The sequence below is a fragment of the Haliotis rubra genome, unplaced genomic scaffold (genome assembly GCF_003918875.1).
Source record: "Haliotis rubra isolate DU_JTF1 unplaced genomic scaffold, ASM391887v1 Scf24, whole genome shotgun sequence".
Lineage (NCBI taxonomy): Eukaryota > Metazoa > Mollusca > Gastropoda > Lepetellida > Haliotidae > Haliotis > Haliotis rubra.
Genome location: NW_025766447.1, coordinates 3,582,519 through 3,605,225, shown reverse-complemented (window position 1 = coordinate 3,605,225; position 22,707 = coordinate 3,582,519). Strand labels below are relative to the sequence as shown.

Sequence of the window (22,707 nt, the reverse complement as noted above, 5' to 3'; positions counted from 1 at the left end):
CACCTATCAACATATCAAGGGCATATATGTGAACTAGTGCTTTATATCTCCCGCTGAGATAAATTGCAGTGCGTGAAAACATCGTTACGTCACTGAAGATTGTGATGTATTTCGCTGATAATGACGTCATAAATAAACTGGCTGCTGAGAAGCAAGTTATTCCCATATCCTGTTCTTAATATGTGTCAAGATTGGACGTTAGTGTGGTAAACAGAGTTTGCCTACTGACACATTTATGTTTATCCATCTGCTGTACTTAATCTGTGTCATAGCCACTACCCGGTTGGGGAGATATAACCGCCAAGGTCAAGGTCAGCCTGAACGTTTAGTAACACAGGTCAGAGATCGGAATGGGGACCAGGTGAGTCGTGAAAGGACTCACACTCGTTCTTGTGCCCACGTGAGTAGGTAGAAGTACTGACAGGGCTGTCATAAAATAACCTGCTGCCACCGATGGGGTAGTGAAGTAACAACACATAGTTCTGGGATACTGGAACTACATGTTCTTGCATGTTGAGATTTTACCATATGTTTTAGCAGTTGAACAGCTAATTACCTGAATGAAGTAAAAATATGATAGTTACCTACAAGTTGGAGTTTGGGATTGGATAACTATGTTGTTGGGATATTATACGTGAGTGAGTGAGTGAAACATTAACGTCGCCTCGGCGACATTTCAGCCACATAGTAACCAGTGGGATAGTTTACGACATGTATGCGTTCTTGAATATATTATAGCAAAGGAATACGGGTAATGTAAGGGAATAGTGAAATACGTGTTGTAGATTAGGAATGGTTAACAATATGTTATATGGGTATATTCACCTCCATGATTTAGTAGATTTGGTAGTCAGAGATATTTTACGACGACAGGATATTTTCTTTTGGATAATTGGGTGTTATTTGTATTACTGAAACCATCAGCCTATGAGCATATGCCATCTTGTGTCCTCCCTTCCTCCCTTCACCTACCCATCGATGCCCCATCCTACACACACATCACATGTTTCCGAATCCTGTAACTGTGATGTGGAGACAACTCTGTAGTCATAACCGTCGTCTCTGTAAATGGAGTTGTCTCTAAGAGCTGAAATACAGATGTCACGTACAAACGTATTCGCACAGATATGCATCTCGAAAAGAAAAAAAGGCACAGTTCCCTTTTTACAATAAATAATAAGGCCTCTTTGATATATCGAAACTTGTATAGTTTTCTTTGCTGAAATGTTGTCTATCTATCGATCATTTAATCATCTGTGAATCGTTATGTGAAGTATACTGAGAAAAGAATAAGTGGGACGATTTACTCCTATTAGTAAGACATCCCAGTTGGATGTTCCTCATAGATTATACCTTTGTGAAATTTGGAGATGTGACATTGGGAATGATGTGGGCAGTCCCATGGGCATTGTGATTCTTCGCTTGTTGGTGTGTTTCTGTGTGCTTATAAACAGGAGTTTCTGGTGGGATGAAGACGTTTAGCTTCAGATAGATCGAGGTATAGCTTCCAAAAAGAGTCAGCAACGAACCAGGCCAGGATTTTGGGAGGAAGTGGATAAGTGGACTCTACAGCAAGGTCAATGATACAATTAACGTCTACGAAAATATCTAGTACCAAAAAGGAGCTGCAATGAATACAGCGGCTTTTAACTCAGAATGACACCTTCACAACAGCCCACGGGAACAGCATCATCTTTATTACACAAAATCATATGTCACAAAGATTGTATCAGTGTATCACATGCATCTGTAACTCAACGAGATAGGTTATCAGGTCACAACCTTTGAGTAGCCATGTCCCTGTTGGCGAGGAAGGAACAGACCAGGGGATTCAGTGGCCCAGTCAGCGGTGAGTCCGACCATGACAAGGTAAAGTTAATACATGAGTTATGAAGGATCCTTCTAATCGGAAAATCTAATCCAAGCTGGCATCATATGAGATACACAGAAGCAAGAAAACAGTAGGTAAATACAAGCAGTTATATATGCCACGCGTGATATATGGCCCTTGCACAGAAGAATTGGGGATTAAGAAATATCAGATTCTGTCCATAACATTCAAAGTCGATTTGATAATGACTTTCATACGGGCAATGATGCTCGCTTTTCACTCTACATCTTTTGTATTGCAAAGTCTGGGCCATTTTTTTATGGAAATATTATTTTTTCTCTTGGCCGGGTCATGATTTATGAGTTCTGAGGCGGGGTGGGGGGTGGGAGAGAAACATCATAGTAAGGACTATTATATAGCTTTTTAGTTACACTATCAAATATCGTTAGTCCCCGTGTACGTCTTCACAAACAAAACAAAAACATATTGTCGTGACTAGTTGAAGCGGAAAGGGAAATGAAAGAGGCTCGCAATGAATTATGGGACAGTGACCCCAGCCGTGACCTCGGCGGCAGGGAACGTACGACTTGGAGGTAGACTGGGAAACATTAGGTGGGTATTTTCTGAAACTGCTTTTGAAATCAGATTTAGTTTTGGGTGTTGTACACGTTGTAAAAGTGTTAATTGGTCACTAGACCACTTTTGACACCTTATATCGTAGACAAGGTGTTAGGTGTTAGGCGAAACCCTCAGAAATAAGTAAATATTGCTGTTCCTCACGCAAAGGCCGTGTAATGACATACCACTAGACAGGAATCGCTGAATAAGCCTGGCCACAAGTGGCAACATCGGTCACTTCGATTCTGATAAATTAAACATGCAATTCTTTAGACAGTGAAGTCTAATTACAGAATATTTAATGATGAACATATCTCATATTGTGGCAAAGTTTACACTGTAGAGCAGTACATGCGACCTGTGCAAATACTATCCAACAACTGAAGTATAGCACTATCTGTATACCTTCCCGTATGACATCACCATTATTAACTGCCGGATAACCATTATCATGAGCCTGTTTGAATGCTATGAATGTCAATGCGAAATCAAAAGGCGTTCACGGGCAGTTCCTAGAGAGAAACATAATGCTCAAGCAATGGTACCAGTTAGTAGCCATGGTCGGTCCTAAATATCCTAAGTATGTTTAATCACTTATAAGTTTTCCAAAGATGGTACTTGATGGCATGTTGTATGTCAAGAATCAAAACAGAGAACAGGAAGTCCACTAGAACATCACTGCCAGAACCTCCAAAAGACGAACCTAACTCCCAATCCTTGCAGGAGTCAACACTGACTTTGAATATGCCGCCATCTAAACTCCTGAAAGAGAATCAATGTATGTCTCCCTTCTCAAGGCTTCATGGAGAGAAAGCCAAGGTTCTAAACAGTGATTTGGATTACATCTTATGCAATAGCATATATAAATGACACATTCATGTGATATTGTAAATGTGATAAATAAATACAAATGAGTGAATGGATGGAGGAATGAATGAATGAACGGTACGTTTTTATCTTTTATCATGTCTTTCCGTATTGTAATAGCATTGCATATGAAACTAATTCCTGCCTATCGAATGAGGCTGATGGGGGAGGAGAGGTGTGCGTGGCTAGAGATGCAGTTTAGGCGGCTGGGTAATTGCAATATAACCGGTGTGATGACCTAGGAGATGGCAGGGAGCTATAGCAAGATTCATAAGGTAATATTGGAATTAGGAATGGCTAAAATAGCCCTGTTCTAATTGACCAGCTGTATGTCTGGGGAAGACACTTGTCCAAAAATAAATATTGTAGGTCAAGCAGCATCGTATAATATACTCTCCAAAAAGAAACGCATCATGAAAATAGCAATTTCATGTAGCAATGAATTGAACCGTGATTCATTTTACAAAAGGTTTTGCTCTGTTTATGAGTCCTATGGTGTTTATGTTTTGAAACATCACAACAAAACGCACCATCCGTAAAATACCCGTATTTAACAGCATGATTTCAATTTCGGCGTGTAGTGTCACAGAATACACAATTCACATGCAATGCACGTGAAAGTTGGGGATCAGATAGTCCCAATGATGGGTATAAAAGGTTGATCGCTGTCTGTCGATTATTCACTGTATTTGGAATATTGTTGACGAACGCAAAATGCCACGTCTAAGTGAAGCCAACTATCGCCATTGGTTTGCTTGAAGCTGGCCAGTCTCAACGTGCAGTTGCCCGACGCATGAATGTTCACCAAAGCACCATTTCACGGCTCTGGGAGAGATATCGCCTGCAGAATTCGGTAGCAGATGCCCCTCGTAGTGGGCAACCTCGAGCGACCACTGCGGCGCAGGATCGCTACATCCGGGTACATCACCTGCGTCATCGAACAGCTACGGCGACCAGTACCGCTCGACAAATGCCCGGATTGAGGAGGCTTTCTGCACAGACCGTCAGGAACAGGTTGAGACGCTGGTTTACGTGCCAGAAGACTTTAGTTTGGCCCTGTGCTTCGACAACAACATCGTCGACATCGAGTTCAATGGTGCACCAACGTTCAGGCCAGGAACCTACCGAATTGGCGTAGAAGCTGGTTCAGTGATGAATCACGATTTCTATTGGAACGACGCGATGGAAGAATGCGGGTGTACAGACGTCGACGTGAATGTTTCGCCGACGCTTGCGTTCCCCAGGTGGACAGATTCGGCCAGGCAGTGTTATGATGTGGGGAGAGATCACCTACCGTAGGAGAAGTGATTTGGTGATGATCCAGGGCAACCTGACAGCTCAACGGTACTGTGACGAAATCCTACGCCCACACCTCCTTCAAATCATTGATCGCCAGAGGGAGTTGTTTCAACAGGACAATGCCAGGCCCCACACAGCACGTCACACTAGAGACTTCCTCCAGAACCACAACATCAATGTGCTCCCCTGGCCCTCAAGATCATCGGACTTAAACCCGATCGAACATCTGTGGGATGCCCTGGACAGACGGGTGCGACGCCGTAACTCTCAGCCCCAGACACTTCAGCAACTCTCACAGGCACTACAGGCAGAGTGGGCTGCGATTAGGCAACACGAGATTCTGAGACTTATTCGTTCGATGCCGAGGCGATGCCGTGCAGTTCTGGATGCCCACGGTGGTCACACGAGGTATTGACTTCAGCGCCACCACACGTCTCCATGTGACACTCAAACTGACTTTCCTCGAGTTGGTGCCAAAGACGGATAAGTCTACATTCCCAGTGTGCAATTTCGCTCTATTTCATTGACTCATAAAGCCTACAAGATGTTTCAAAATAAACATAAAAATACAGTTGAAATTCCTATATGCGTTTCTTTTTTGGGAGAGTATATTATCATCCGAATCGTACATTGTCATCAAACACTCGAACTATAAATTGTGGAAAGAAAGCAATGCATACGTTCATATGACCTCGCCATGCGAATGCAAACATACTCTTGCCCCGAGGGTTAGTGCTACTGCGACTATTGCCCTGTACGTACTGGGCAAACAAACATGATCTCTGGAGGCGGGTGAGCGATTGAAGAGGTTCCGACGTTGTTAGCAATCTTTCAAACAAGAAAATGGTAAATTTGACAGCATTTGATCGCAGTAATGATAACGTCCCGGAATCTAGTGATGTAGATCGCTATATTGTAAGCCTTGGTCATGGACAAATTGCGTCATTCGCCGACCGTTTTACACGCGCCACCAGCAGCAGGACAGATGGAGTACATACAGACGCAGGTATATTTGTATATCTGAGTACTCTAGGGCCCATTGAAAACACCCTTTGTATAACACATTCCCTTGGTGGTTTTGAGCAGTACAGATATTTCCGCCCGATGACACGGATGCAAGTTGGGGAAATGCACCGTGTCAAGCTGTACAACATTACAGTCTCTTACAGCGGTTTAATCTCCTGTCGCATGCAGGAACCTGTATCCGTTTCACACGAGGCATTGTTTGCATGTACACCGGCTGTCTGCCCTGTCTGTCACCGGCTTTTCTACACCTGCTAAACAACATGTCAATTGTATCACCGGATTAAGTCAGGCTTCGGTGTCATGTTTATAATTACGTGCAATAGGAAAGCAATGAATAGTAAATATTCCTACGACTTTACTATATTAACCCCTTCACTGTCGGTATGAAATTCTTTCAGTTGATTTTTTTCATCAAGTAATTGAGTAATATTGAATAGAAAAGTGTTCAACCTGTATCCATTTTGAAACCAACCGTTCATATTCTAATTCAATAAGAAAATGTTTTGCTGTCGGCACAACCTATTCGAAAGAGTTAACTAATCAAAACACAACTTCGTTCGGTTTGATTTGTGTAAATTCGTTTCTCTTTTTCATAAGAAACAACAAATATTTACACTAAATCAGTACTGCAAGCGCTTGGAATTCCATGAGCTTAGTGAATGATACCAAGAATTGTCTATGGTATCACTCACTGCAACACAAATTATCAAAGATTTCAGATTCAACCTGACTACTCAGCTGTTGTGTCCAGTCTACAGCTGACCAAATGTACTGCTAGCCAAACAAACGTTAACGCAAGAAACTAACCAGTCTCGGTTATGCGCCGAAAGAGATCCCATTCGGCGTTAAAGGTGCAATAGTGGTGAAACTATAAGAATAAATGAATAAATCACTGAAAATCAGTGATGACATCAGATGACACCCTTTCAACTCATTTTAATCAGGAGACGTTTAACTTATCTTATGCATTCACAGTAAGTTGTGAATTGTACAAAAGCTTCACAATGATGGTTTTTGCATTTCATGGGCCAATAATCTTGGTTAACATAACGAAAAAAATCACAACAGTTCAACTGTATAAAATTGCTCAAATTGACGGTGAAGCAACAGACAATTGAACGATTCCTCAAAACATAGCAGTCAAACACATCCATATCAGCTTAGATCAACAGGTTCTTCACCTATTGGGCGGTGGGGTAGCCTAATGGTTAAAGCGTTGGCTCGTCACGCCGAAGACCCGGGTTTGAATCCCCACATGAGTACAATGTGTGAAGCCCATTTCTGGTGTCCCCCGCCGTGATGTTGCTGGAATATTGTTAAAAGCGGCGTAAAACCAAACTCAGTCAGTCAGTCAGTCTTCACCTATTACGTTTTGTCCCCCGGCGAAGTCTGTCATTCGATCTAGAGCGTATCCTACATAAGGCTTGACATACATGTATTTTTTAAGCCCATTCGTAGAGACAATACACGTTGCCTGTTCATTCATCCTACGATATACACTCTTAAAAAGAAACGCATAGTCGTCTCCGGCAGTTTATTTTGATTCATAGATTTTGACAGCAATCGTCATTAAGACAATTCCTAGTTTGAATCCCGTTAATCATGTCCTGGTTGTTGTATATTGCCCGCAAACGCTTCCCAAAATGTTTTTGTAAACGTTTGTCATACAAAAGGAAAACGATTCATGAAAAGAGCATGCAGAAAACGTTTTCCACGTAATGCACGTGCAATGTGTCGAAAACATAAGTAGAGACATCGATTATAAAAGGCCAAACCAAATTCATAGGTTCATTACGAAATTTACGACGTAAACGGAGACAAAAAATTGATTGAATGCAACTTACCGAAATATTGCCATTGGACGTTTGGAAGCAGGGGAGTCCAAGTCTGCTGTTACAAGACCCTTCAACGTCCACCTCAGCACCATATCTTGATGACGACATCAATATACACGCTTCAATTCGACCCAAGATCGTTCCAAAAGTGGAAGACCAAGAGTGACCACTCCTGCTCAGGACTGATTCATCCGGGTGTTACACCTACGTCAACGATTTGCTACAGCAACGGACACTGCGGGAAAGGTGCCTGGTCTTCGAGAGAAGTGGGAATTCGAGCATAACGACAAAACATTGGACCTGTCCTGACACGGCTACGCTGGCAACGACGTGTCCAGTGGTCCAACAGGTTACAGGCATGGAGCCTGGGGAACGCATGGAACGCGTTTGGTTGAGCGATGAATAGCGTTCAACTTCTGCAGCGACGGGATGGGAGACAGCGTGTCTAACGCGTGTCTATCGACGAACTTGATCGACGCGTCCGTAAACGTCACCATCGTCCTCAGACACTTGCAGAATTTGCCAACGCGTTGCAGAAGGAATGGCGAAAAATTCCCCAAGCAAAAATCCGACGACTTGTGCAATTCCTTCCAAAGAGGGGTCGAGCTGCGACAGCTGCAATGGGTGGTGTCACCAGGTAATGACCTGAACGCCCCCTTGTGTCCACACATGCGCAGTGAGTGAACGGAATTAATGCTGACAATGACAACAGTACATATGTACACCCGTGTGTTGAATTTCCTTCATCTATGTTCAAGCTTCATCGACTTATGTACACTTAAATACGTTTAATACATTTCTTTATTTTTGGCCTATGCGTTTCTTTTTTTAAGACTGTACATATCCTACATTATATCTTCTACGTTTTCAGAATCTACTCTCTAAACCCCAGTGCCCATGTTTCAAGCATAATGTGGATTTGGACCGTACATCTACAAGAATATTGAAAATCATTTTCCATGGCGACATGTATACCTTCGAAGCAGGCATTAATATTGCCAGGGATGCCCTTCCTGCACTAACACAACGGAATATGATAACACAATTAATATTATGTTCAGGACAGCACGGAAACTATTACGAGATATTGTTTGTTTAATACCCCTGCATCTGATGCTAATGAACAGTGTCCATTTCCCAGTCTACTCTACCAGCATTGCCGTTATCTGGTACTGGCGACACACTGCTGCCACTGACGCCAAACAATGGCGCCGGCTGTCGTCACACACAGTCACACGATCTTCTGTTGGCTATACTCACCTACAAAAGAACATTGTAACCTGGAAGTTGTTAGAATAGAGGAAGGTAGGTTAGTGGTTGAAGGGACATGCGTTAACTTCATGGTACAGTGTGACCCTGCTTCTGAACGTATTGATCCTGGGGCATTGCCAGACGAAATGATCTCCCTTTAAGCGTTCTCTGAGATATCAAAGGCATCTCCACACAGGGATACAGGGTGGATGATGCACAAATGAATGCACTGTAAATGCACAACGTTTGCAATTATTGGTTACTTAGTGCATGATAGGTAATTGCAAATGACATGCACCACGGCACAAATACGGCGCGTTGATGTGTCCAAGCATAACTGTCAAAGATCATTGTTTTCCAGGTGAACAATTGGCTTTCCTTTGCATGTGTTAATGTCAGATGCCAAAGGTGGGGCAGAGTAAGGTCACGAACAGCTTCTATTCTCCCTGTTTTATAATAATAGTGAAAACCAAACACTCATTTTTATTTTCATTATAGAATGAATTTTTGACACTTTTGTTCCTCGTTTTAATGCTCTATCTATAACATTATGTGATATGAATGGCATATACCCGGATATTTCACATCACTATTTTAGCGTTCAAAATTAATATCACTGTTCAAAAATATCAATTCTGCAACGTTGATGTAGTTAATTTATGACGGAAATGAAAAAAGTTAAGGATCCCATTGTTATAAGTAGAACAAAGTAAATTATAGAGCAGGTGTGTTCAAAGGCAGAATATGTTGACACGTAGAGATCAGAGTCTCAACTCCGTTCAGATTGATTGCTGGCATCATTGGATTATTAACGCTGACTGCACTGAGACTAACTTGTCGGAAACATTTTACGGAATGTGGATACAACGCCTTTCTTGGATAGAACAACATTATCTAGCAGTTAGGTATTAGGTGTGACGAAGGTGCAAAACCCTGTTACCCAATCAACTGGAAGGTAATCCAAAAGGTAATCCAAAATTCTACCGCTAACAGCATCCGTTCATGCAACTGATCTGTGGTGGAACATAAAGAATTATTCATGAAAAATATATTTATTCTGAGCCAGAACGTAGAGAATTGCGCATGAAGAATATATTTGTTCTGAGCCAGAACGTAGAGAATTGTGCATGAAGAATATGTCTGATCTGTGAAGGAACATAGAGAATTGTTCATGAAGAACATGGTTCATCTGTGCGGAACTTAAGGGTTATGGTTTTAGTGATATGTCTGACCTACACATGAACGTGAAGAGTCATGGTTTAGAAATATGTCTGATCATACGGATTTATGATATACGGTTATTTCACATCTGGACAAGAACATGCTTCATGGGCCACATCACCGTTAGTATATTTGGTTTGAAAACTCCAAATTGTTTATTCATTGTAATGCTTCAAGTTAAGGAAGACTGACGCTGTATGTTATTTACGTCTAAGGCGGGGCTCTGTGCTCTTTTACCCTCTGCAGAATTTCTGCCAGCACTTTCAAATCAAGTATCAACACACCTGGCATATAACACACGTTGTATTCCCTTATGATTTGTCTAAGCCGTCCAATCGTCTTCAATACAAAACTTGGACATTCAGGCGTCGCCTTGGTCTTTAATATGACTTCATTAGCATATTTGTCTAGGACAGCCAATGTCATCTGGAGGCAACAGACATCCCGTCGGTTTCACGAATTATAACCAAATATAGACCAACCAGAGTTATGAGGTTATAACTATTTCAAACAGGTCACATATAGAAAATGTCTCGGCAGGACTGCTATTCAATGGCCAGTGTGTCATTCAATATAAAGACAAAGGCTACAAGCCCATGCCTACACCCGTCTGGGATGACGGGCTATAAATATGCAAAACATCAAAGTTTTAACTTCATAAAATTCATGTTGTAGACCGACCCATTTTCAACAAAATACAGGTCACGTTTATTAACCAACAAAAGTTGATGTGCATTAAATCTGCTATTAAACTGCATTTCGTGCAATACATTTATACACATGGTGTTTTGAACGGAATAAATGGAAAGTGGTCAATACCTGAGGAGGTCCCGTGAGAAATATAACTAACAAAGCGGGTCCATGATAGCCAATAACACCCAGTAATAGCAAATACTATCGAGCCATATCGGTCAATGACACCCAGTAATAGCAAATACTATCGAGCCATATCGGTCAATAACACCAAGTAATAGCAAATACTATCGAGCCATATCGGCAAATAACACCCAGTAATAGCAAATACTATCGAGCCATATCGGTCAATAACACCCAGTAATAGCAAATACTATCGAGCCATATCGGCCAATAACACCCAGTAATAGCAAATATTATCGAGCCATATCGGTCAATAACAAAAGGGTTCGAAAGGTCATTTTTAGGATTTGGGTTAACGCTATAATTAATCTTGTTTTTCCCAGAAATTGATGTTCGAGAGACATTAGCGTATGTAAACCAAAAACAGCCTGTAACAGAGGTGAGTAATGAATCAGATCAAAAGTTACAGTCATAGTCCTCGTCATAGTCCTCGTCATAGTCCTCGCACATATATAAATGCATTGTGTTGATATCAAGTGATATCCGGGGAGCCTGGGTTAGGGGGGCCGAAGAATATCCAACGCTCCAAACCAAACGATATTTGCCAGAGTCACGACTTATTAGTTCTGAAAAACAACATGTCATTTGTTAAAACCTGGGATTATACATTTTCCCATCATCGTCCGGAACACATTATTCTTAAACAATAAAATGGTCGATATGTAACAACATTCTACACATTCTACATTCTCTGTTGAAATGATGTCGTATGTTCTTTATTGTACAGATTTATATTTTTAAGTTCATAGGTTCTGGTGGTGTTGTAAAACAGGATCATTATAAATATCGTTGAGATAAACTGGGATATGTACATCAACGTACACAGCGTCTCGACGTCAATGAAAATATTGGCCATGAGGTGTGTAGCATGTGAATGTTCGTTAGTGACAAACAGCGTACACATAACGCATGCAATAGCTCACGTCACGGGCACACAAGGCTATCTTTCAGGAGGACGCCAGTCATCATGAAGTAAACAGTACTTTCTTTATCCTAGATGCATGTGATTATCTTCGAGAGACGGTCATATGGAAGGAAAAGTATTGTTGATATACGCCATACATGTGTTGCTAGAAGTGATTCACCTGTAGAATAGTGCCCTCTTTAGTAGAGGACAGAACAGTTCTGTTACATGTTATTTATGCTCAAGATTCCCGGTAAACCGTACGTGATGAATTGGATCAGTCCTATTTTCTCTTCGCTAACCATAGGTGATCTCGCTTATCAATGCACAATTTGAAAAAAGGCCTGTGGTTTGACCTAGCCTATATACCTAGCCTATATTTCAAAGTAAACAACAGTGTTTGTTCCCTTAACAAACGCAGCAACAATAACTCATTGCGTGTGTTATGTGCCTTCACAAAGGCGTCAGGCCCACCTTCCTTCTGGGGTAATACAATCTTATTTCGAATCGTAATTGATATATTTAATATGCTTAGCAGAGACAATTGATACCTATCAAACATCTTACGCGTACAAAGTTAAATTGATGTGCTAGATAAATAAATATAACATAGGTTACACCATATATGAGACGAGAACAACCAGTCAATGAACAAAGAAAGGTAGAAACTGTGTCTTCAATAGTGAACTTTGTTTACTTTGAGTTAAGATATATGTGTTCCCAGCTATGTAAAGTACTTGTTTCCAGGAAATGACTTGTAAAAAGGGGCGTTGAATTAATATTTCGGGAAGATGGGAATATCTCTTGATAATACTGAACAAAATGTTGGGCATAACGGACATTTCAGATGTGAAAACGGAGCATAAAACGGAGTTTCATAAATATATACCCACAGTATGTTCAGTACAGCAGCCGTAATCTGGAAAAAGGGATTTGGGTCCAAGACACAAATCCCGGGCCACGTCCTTATTCCTACTGAAGATAACAAGATGACCGACCTTTACAGCCTTCTAGTTTCCTGTATACCCCAAGCGTTTGTGTGAAACTGACCGATATATTGTTTCATGTAATTAATAAGGAAAACATACAGAGAGATGTTTGAACGGATTGAATGAATCATTGCCAATTTACTTAGTCAGCCTTAAGGAGAAAAAGCATGATGATAAATTAATAATTTCACTCGTGGTAGTTTTGATTGCATAACAGGTGAGTGATGATATCGTGGGATCCGGCGCCATATGGTGCTGATGTAAAGATGCTGATCTTCCAACAATGATGACGTTCTGATGCCTTGTGTAGTTACATCAGGCCTCTACGACTGTGCAGTGATGAGGCCACGTTTGCCATGTGTGTGTGTTTCTGCAACGCATGGCTTAGCAGTATTATCTGGCCTCAATCAGCTTATACAGACTCAGTCCCTCTACGCTACGATCCCGCTTACAATGGAATACTTGTTACACTAGAAAAAAAGACAACTCCTAAAATGTTTTAAATAGGCAGAGGGAAAATGAGGTCGCGGCAGAAGCAATACAGGATGTTTAGCTGACGATAGTCTTTCATGGACACTGAAAAGCGGCACAGTCCCACCAAGAGGAGGAAGCTGTCACCTATGCAGTTTTGGTGGAAGCGCTGGACTTCCTAATTTGGTGGCAGCAGTCGTCTTCACAATTTGGTGGCAGAAGCGCTCGCTATGGGAAGCAATTCTCAAGCTGAAAGCACGTGGGGAGAAGCGCTTCCGACAGGTGCGGTATGAGTGTTTACTGCATAATCCCCGTGTTTTTTTACGAGAGCCGAAAGATAAGGCAGTCTCCTGACGGCAACAGACAGGCGCTCCTGCATATTTTATTATTCTTCCCTTACGTTGTTTACATGAACATTTTCCACTCCTACAGTCAGCTACATGTTTGGAAGAGCAGCATGCGACAAGATGAGCAGACATTATACAAAACCTTAGTGTTAGCCCTAAACACGGTACTGGTGGCTATTCAAACGTAAACATAACCTCTCGATCGACTATTAATTCTTTGTAGGGCGTGCGGCAGAAGCTGAGAAACTCTATCACACTGTCGACGTTCGTTCCGCTTTCCGGGGCGGGTTTTTAATCGGCCTCTTCACCCCCAGCTGGGTGAGTGACAACTGGGCGAACGCGAAAGCGGCGCCCTGCAGTTCTGGGTTGAAAAGACGTTGGCGATACAAAGACCTTGTCTATGTGACTTGTTACTGAATGAAGGAGTTCTGATATACGGACTCGACAATCTCGTGGTCCATTCACGCATCCTGTAGAATATCAGGGGTACAAAATAACAATACCCCCTCCTCTCAGCGTCAAGGGACGCTGGCTGTGTATACGATACTCAAGGAAGCCCAAAAGAAAGTCCTCTACTATAGGCTGACATGATTTGTCTGAATTACTTTTTAAAAATCCCTAAAATTACCCCTCGTTTTTCAACACTGTCAATAATAATTAAACGACATTTAAAAGAAACGTCGTTTAAAGTTGTATGAACACTACGCAAAACAATGATCTAGTAGTAGATACAGTGTGATAAATAGGTCTAAGGTGTGCTATACGATAACTATATAACACGGACCTGCATCAGTAGATAATATAAGACACTGTGGGGTATCAGAGAATGATCAGCACAAAAGTCGCCGTGCTCTTCATTGATAAAAACTAATCTAGCCAAGATAGGTTCTACCCATGATGCATCTGTTTATATTCATACCAGTCTTTCCGCTATTATATTCAAAAGTTCATTCTCGAGATTTAAATTTGATACCCTCAATTTGAAACATAACATCAGGGCTAGAGAAAAATCAGTCTCGAATACCTGCCGAAACAGGCCAGACTGGGCTAGAAGGCCAATAGTGGTGGTTATATGAATAGATGGCTGAACGTTACTGATGACACCGGGTGTTCTTGCTAAAGCATGTCCTGTAAGGCATGCAGCTCCCGACACACACACACACGGTTTGCGAAAACGTAAGCGTTTCACTTACAAAGACATTTTACTGATATAAGGCGGTTAGGTTCCAATGATTATTTTCGAAAACAAAGTACATTACCACTACATATTTAACATGTTTGAGTATGGGTGGCGAAGTGGTCCCAGGTGGAACAAGTCATTATAAAGAGTTGTTTGCCTTGGCCGTATCCGGATCCGCTGATAATGTTCGAATTCAGATTCTCACCAATTACAACTCTTGGTCTATCAGCATGCCGCGTGTAGGTTGCCAAAAACCGATGAACATCTACGATCTGTTTCCACATGAAGCTGAAGCTGCCTATCCCATGTAGCTGAAAGCCACGGTATCAGTGAATTAAAGTTCAAGGTGATGTTAAACCCGACACACTCGCACACAGTGATAAAGGTAAAGTCTATCAAGACGAAACGTCAATGTAGCAGCAGCATCTCTTTCGTTCCCGTGATCAGCACCCCGCAGACTCGGTCACGGGGAGTCTGTTCTAAGAGCTACCATATACCTCTAATCCAAAAAGGAAATATCTTTTGACAAAACCTTCAATTAAAATACTAAAGCTGAGCTATGGATGTCACTTGGTCGTTTGTGCACTGGTAGTGTTAACCGGTTGAGTTGATATTGTACAAAGCTGATGTGAGACGGTAGTTGCTGGTTGCCTACACGTTAAGGCGAGTCAGGATCGTTCTAAAGCAAGTACGATTACATGGGCAGGAACCGGCTTACAGGCTCGTAAACCTCGGGGAGGCTCTGTTAGAGTTACTATTTATATCAACGGGAAAGAATTATTTTAAAGGAAGACCGACTGACTGACTGACTGAGTTTGGTTTTACGCCGCTTTTAGCAATATTCCAGCAACATCACGGCGGGGGACACCAGAAATGGGCTTCACACATTGTACCCATGTGGGGATTCGAACCGGGTCTTCGGCGTGACGATCCAACACTTTAACCACTAGGCTACCCCACCGCCCTTTAAAGGAAGAGAAAACGATTCTATTGATCGGTTACAAATCATCCTCTCCGTAATCCTGCTACTACTACTACTACTACTACTACTACTACTACTACTACTCTCGTTTGTTCTTGCTGTAGTAATCAGCCAGATACATCTACTTCCATCATCATCATCATCATCATCATCAACAACAACAACAACAACAACACAACATCATCGTCGTCCTTGTCGTTGCTATAAATACCACAACTACTACTCTTCTTATCCATTATCACTTACTGATACTTACAGTCCTACTATGTCTGATACAGGTTACTACTTAACTAATATCAAAAAGACATCTTTAATTTGAGAGTATAACACGTGCTCTGACAGCTCGTGTCACGGCGTCTCTGATCGTTCTCAACCAGCTTACTGCTGCTTACCTGTAGATATATTTGAAATAGTTGTTCCGGTACAAATCTTGACACAACTCAGGATGTGCATGCCATTTTGTGGCCTTTGTGAATTGTATCCATGTTTTTAACGACATACAGATTCGCATACATGTCAGAAACAAGCCTCATTATATTCTCTATTTTGTCGCCGACGACCAAAACCTCCACCCAGCGTGTACAAATCAATCAAGAGTTACCCCCCTTTGTTATACTTGGATATTTGGCAACGCTTAAATGGCGGTGTAAAATATGTGCCTGGTGACCTAGAAAAATACGAACATGGTTGTTAAAGTTGTAAAGATTGGGGGACTATAGGGTCGTTATCTCCAACCCAGGCTCCTCTGATGAATGGCTGGAGAGACTGAATGAGAAGGGCTACAGTAGGAAGTCTAACAGGGGAGTGGAGGAAGGAAGGGCCTTTCAACACTATTTACGAGTCTCTTAAAGGCACAGACTCTCTTTCTCGTGTTCAACTACAGGCGTTTTACAAGCAACCTTTTTTAATATTAAAAACCTTTGATTCTATTTGCATATATTGTGATCATTATTTTCATTTTCCTGAATCATTCAAATACATGTAGTAAATAATTTAATAGTAACGGATGTGTCAGTGATGTTTGTTTAGACAAACCAAGTGCATGGCTCAGTGCGAGTAACCTACAGGTTCCTACGAACCATCGATAACAGAGTACACTTACTATTTGTGTATCTATGATATAAATAATTATCAATAAGTCGGTCAGTATGATTACATTTCAAAGTGATAAATGAAAACACCTCCTTCTAAATTATCACTAAAATGAGATTCAAGTTACTTTCCCTTGTCCTTGTCAACAAAAAGAAATCACTATTCAAGTAGGTTACGCAAACCCCGCCATTTAATTCAATTATGACTCTTGTATCTGGATAGGGGCTTTAGGGACACGGCAGATCACGTGTCCTTAGTTTCCTTGAATGGGTTCTTGTAGAAACTCTGCTCCATGTGGACAACGTGTCTGTAACATTATCAGGTCATTACTGCCCTTAAATCAACCTAATAGTGGATAATAAATGCACAGATCTTATCAAGCACCCTGATCACGGTGAGAAGGTTTGTTTAGGGCGGCCTTGACCTTCCTAGTCGTGAAGGAGAGTAGACAGGACGATTGGGAGAGTCGACTTACACCTAGAGAGGCAGGATGTGAGACGACCGACCTCCAGTCCTTCAACTCCATATACATTACCGTCACAATTTAATGCCACCATCAAACTAAATATCGCTGTAACTGATTGATGTATTCCTTAATTAATCTTCTACCTGGCATTTTTGCACTGTTTCGTTATATCATCCCGTCAATATCATACCTATAAAACAATTGTGCACGAAATGAATACCTGTAACATTTAATACAATACGAGTTGATGGCTGATTCTGTCAAATTTGTCAATTATGTATTATAGCTAATAATTAATCTTCATTAAAGTGCTGTGCTCTTTATGATGGTTTATATTGTTCGGTAATTCATCTTCAGGGCTCACCGGTACATTTGACTTTCTTACCAGGTTGTTAAGCTGCCAATCTTGGTTTACACTTTCACTTGTATTTAAATACACACATGTGATGTGCCCTACATTTATTTCCATTTCCCCCACTAATAGCAACCAAAAACAAACCTGTTTGACATACCAGTATTCATGTATCTCTCATCACGTCTAAATTATGTCAATTGCAAATAAGCACCTTTTTGAGAATAAATCGACTCGACTTGACTTAACTGGCCTGTTGACCATTAACTACAATAAGACATTGTATAATCTTCAGTGACAACTTTTATCAGTACTTGCAGTCGGACGGCAGGAGTACAGTCAGACATAACCTTTTCTGTGAATGGAAGTTGCTACCAGTAGTCCAAGACATGGGTACCTTATCGCGAACACCTGGTGTCATACCTGATTGTCAGTGATCCATTCATATATTTTCCACAGCTATTTTCCCCCTCACACCAAACAGAATTTGTTTCAGGGACAGTCAAGACTGGGTATTCTATCGTACTGACGTTCTGTATTAATAATACAATACTAAAGAAATCAAGTATATTTAAATATTATGAACTGTGTACATTTTTAGAACAATATCCCTTTCCAGGCATAACGGTTGGTACATTTATCTAGTATGTTCAGAATGATAACGTTTCCATTCTCTCAGCCTGTAGTGAATGATATGAATTGAGATATGATAATAGATTTAAGATATTTGGTGACATCTGTATGAATTATGAGTACATTCTGTTTCCACAACTACGGATATATGAGCAACAGTTTTGGAAGGTGAAGGAAGATAAATACCAATTTAAAAAAAAGAAGCTTTTGAAGATGGAAACTTGGGGTGGAGTGGTTGTAGTGGGGGGTTAAAATAAAGCTGAAACCATGTCATTCCTAAACCATTATCATACATTTGAAGAGAACCAAACTGCCGAGGAGGTATACACGCACGTTTAATGGTCAAATGAAACAATATATGCTTATTTGATCGTGATGTGTTGGGAACCACAGCTGTGTTTTAACTATTTGATAAGGATTGTAATTTTTCAGTAAAATCCTACTTTTAAGTGTATGTTTTCTTTTACCCGGTAGTTTAATTCTTTAGGAACGCGTTTTATTTACGTCATTCCATGTAGAAACGCGCACGGTACGATGACTGAGCGCCGCTGATTATCAGATAGTTACACCCTGCAGCTGTACTCAGCGCGAACTTATGTCATCAATTCTTGTCATGATAAACACTTTCATACAATATAAACGACGTCAGCTAATATCAAATATATCAGTCGTTTTTCGATCGCGTAAGCGATGATGAAAATGGCTCACTCTGTCTTTATACCATTGCCTCGGGGCACGCCGTGTCCTCCTCGCTAACAGGATCGGCGAGACGACTTGGAAACTAAGAAATGAACACGACCGTAGTTTCTGAAGCGTGTTATATGAATGAATCTGGAGTTTATTCACAAACCCACTTGGGTGTGAGGTCGACCATGGCTTAACGAACCTGGTCCCTGATATGGTTTCTGATTGACACTCGTCACATGCTACTGCAGGGATGGTGTTACTGTATATTGGTTACTGTGTACAACATGTTAAAGGGATGCTTAGACTTTACTCAATGACACGATTAAACCAATACATGGCCACTGATAACTTGTCAGCATTTCCCCAAAGACCATTTGCGTCAATAAACTAGTTACAACTAAATAACTATTTGTTGTGTATATATTTCTACATTTTACGACATGTTAAAAACTTAATGACAGTATCATATATACATAATTTATACATAATTTGTTTAGTTGTTTAGAAAAGCCACTGTATGTTTATTGATTTGTTTTTTAATGCTTAGACTTTGCTCATTTACACGTTTAAACATCACATCAGGATCATTTGCATGATTCAACTAGTAACATGTAAACAAGTAAACAACTCTTTGTTGTGTATATATTTCTTCATTTTTCGACAGATAAATAACTTAATGACAGTATCATATAATTCGTTTTGTTGTTAAGAAAAGCCGCTGCATGTTTTTTGTTTTGTTTTTTAAAACATATTGCTATAAACAAATTATAAGAATTTCTCTGCATATATTTTGTTCCAACTTAGAGATGTGTCCATACTGTGCTAACAAGTGAAAGCCAATGAAACCTGCAGGTTCAATCAACAAACTGTTGACGTATTTTAAGATCTTCACAACATACATCGTCAATAACGTCAAATGATTTACTTGCATTCTTAATAGATCACAAAGCAAATGCATTCTTAAATATGTATAAACTGATTCCATATGTATTATCTTATTTCTTGTAACATATATTATAATTATGTATTCAAATTGTAATTGAACATGTTTCACACAAAGATAACAAAATACCTGTAAACACATTTCAAAACAATGGCTGATTTGCAGGTTGTTTGACAGTTAAAAATGTGAACCTTGAGGATTTACAAATTCATTGTATTCTCATGTTGCATGACACAAGTTCTACATTAAGTTAACGAAAAATCTTTATTGGAATTAAATATTCAATACATTGAACAACTTAAGTTAATTCAAATGTTTATATTATGTATATTTTCAGTATGTTTTTGAATACTGTTCAATACCACTATCCCACAAGAAACACACCGTATTGACACTGAACATTGCACTGTTTAATATCTACCACATTCCACTGAACCATTACCTTCGACTGGTCTAGGACTACAAACTCTACAGGAGTTTTATATTACCAGGTGTGAATTGTATTACCAAACCGTCCACACATCGCCAGCATAGCCTTGACAGTGTTTCCAACAAGCAATGTATCAGTGTCAAACTCCGCGACACACCCATCTTCACGCATGGTTAGCGATGCCTCCTTGACAGGCAGAATGGCTTTCCGGCCGAGCGAAGACATTTGATTCTTGTAAACAATGGCAATCGGGAGGAAAATATTACGTCCGGTAAGCTGAATTGATATTTGATAAATCTCGACAGTAATTGCAACACTGATTTGTGTAATTGATGGGTGTTTAGAGGTAACCAACTAAACACGATACGTGTATATTCAACTTGATGTCAGATAAGCAGCAGATTTTATTTTAACTAACAAAAGTATTCTACCATGTGAATTATTTAAATTATTCAATTCTATGCTTGTATAATTTTCATAAGAAAGAGGTTTTATATGGATAACATTAACAAATACGAACAAGTAAGTGAGTGAGTCAGTTCTGCAGGGACGAATAATAGGTGCCACACAGACAAGGAGTTGAAGACAATAACTGATGCTTTTTGCAAGACTACATGTGATATATTTATTGTATTGCTAATATGTCTATTATTATGTACATTATTACGATGTGTGTGTAAACATATATCATATTCATATTTACATTATAGCATATGATATGATATGATATATCATATATATTCTGTGTAATATATTTTAGAATAATACATTTACATAATACAGCCGACCTACAGACCCGAAATTAGATATGCCGTCATGGTCAGCAATTGTGTTGAATCCTTCCTTGATGCCATTGTTAGTCACAGTTACCCACGCACAAAACACATAAACATGGAGACACCGTTTGAATAAGAAAGCTATTTCCATGTCAACCTTTCTATATTTAGACATGCATATATGTCCTCTGACCTTTACATGATATATACGTTTACTACAGTCTGTGAATGTCATAGTGTCAATACAAAACCAATGATCGGTGATACATCAGTGTATCAACTAAACTAAACTATATTTCAAAGTTTATTTACATTACAAGACTTGAATATCTTCCTATGAAAATGAGATCTTCCTACTAACACGGAAACGTATGCAGACACTATATTCATCAGCGGTCATATATTTTGATTGTATCCCAGCTTGATAATCAAATTACGTAGAAATACATGTACTATTTGCCATGATAATAAAATTAAAATATCTAACATACCTGTGCGATTTGCCTTTCTCACCTACCAGTGGGGTACATTCCATTGATAGCTTCAACCGTCACTGCTCTTCCGTGTGTATGTTTGTGAACTGATAAACACCGTGAACACCAGGCGCATTCATAACTGGAGCTTCATATTCTTCACATCAACTTGTTATGTGTTTACTGTTTTCAATCCTGGAGTTGACTAAAACAACTGATAGCTACTCTAAATAAGCTCCGAAAATAGCCATGACGATTTCATCACTATCACTCGAGCCAGCACCAGATGATGTCACGTGCAGGTCAACTCAGTTGTCCCGTACCCGTAACAAAATCACACCAAAAATGTGCTTAAAATGATTGGTATGTGACCCGAGCGGTTTTCCCCGCATGCTCGACTCGACTGGGCTAATAGTGTGTAGATCAGAGGTCTTTTATCAGCCTATTAGCATATGTGTCTTGTGCGATAAATTGAAATATGAATTTTCTATTTCAAAGAAGGAAAACGTCAACACTTAAACTGCAAGTCATGACGATCTCATGTGGAACAAGTCGCTTTTTGATTTATATGATTCAACCAAATCCTACTATGGTGAATTTGTATGTGGACCTGATGAGTTGTGCTTTCTACACTCTGCAGTACTCTCGGTGCAGAGGAAATCACTGTGGGAGATCCGTACACATATGGACGCAAATACTTCACTCTCATTGGTCAGTTTTGGAGTAATTATCACACACATAGTATAAGTCCTATAGGCCCAGTGGCAACGTCTTGTGATTGAGATTGTTCGTCCTCGATGTTTACAAGTGGGTAAGCCAAGCAACGCAACAGGCAGACTACAAGACAAGCAGACGACACTTCAGCAGACGACCACATATTCTTTGAAAGAATATTCCCTTCGATTAACGAGTGACAAATTGTAAGTATGAGTGCCTCGCCTACCAAGATTTAAGGCTGAAATATATGATTTATTGTTTAAATAATCAACGAAATTTGTGACATGTGAAATATGAGACTATTGTTTGTCGATATATATTAAAAGACATACTCCCTGAACTTTGAACTTAAGAAATGCTTGTCATAGTGGCAAGCAGACGACACATCCAGACGATACATCCGGGTAGGTTTAGCAATAACAGACGATCATAACTTACCTC

At 40.2% G+C, this 22,707-nt stretch overlaps 1 long non-coding RNA gene across 1 annotated transcript in view; it reads right to left on the bottom strand.

Annotated features, from left to right (window-relative positions):
• Positions 1 to 21,930, bottom strand: part of LOC124278650 — an 88,191-nt gene extending 66,261 nt beyond the window's left edge. The window contains exon 1 of the long non-coding RNA XR_006899145.1: positions 21,568 to 21,930. This is a non-coding gene — a long non-coding RNA (uncharacterized LOC124278650). The remainder of the gene's footprint in view (positions 1 to 21,567) is intronic.
• Between the last annotated feature and the right edge of the window lie 777 nt (positions 21,931 to 22,707).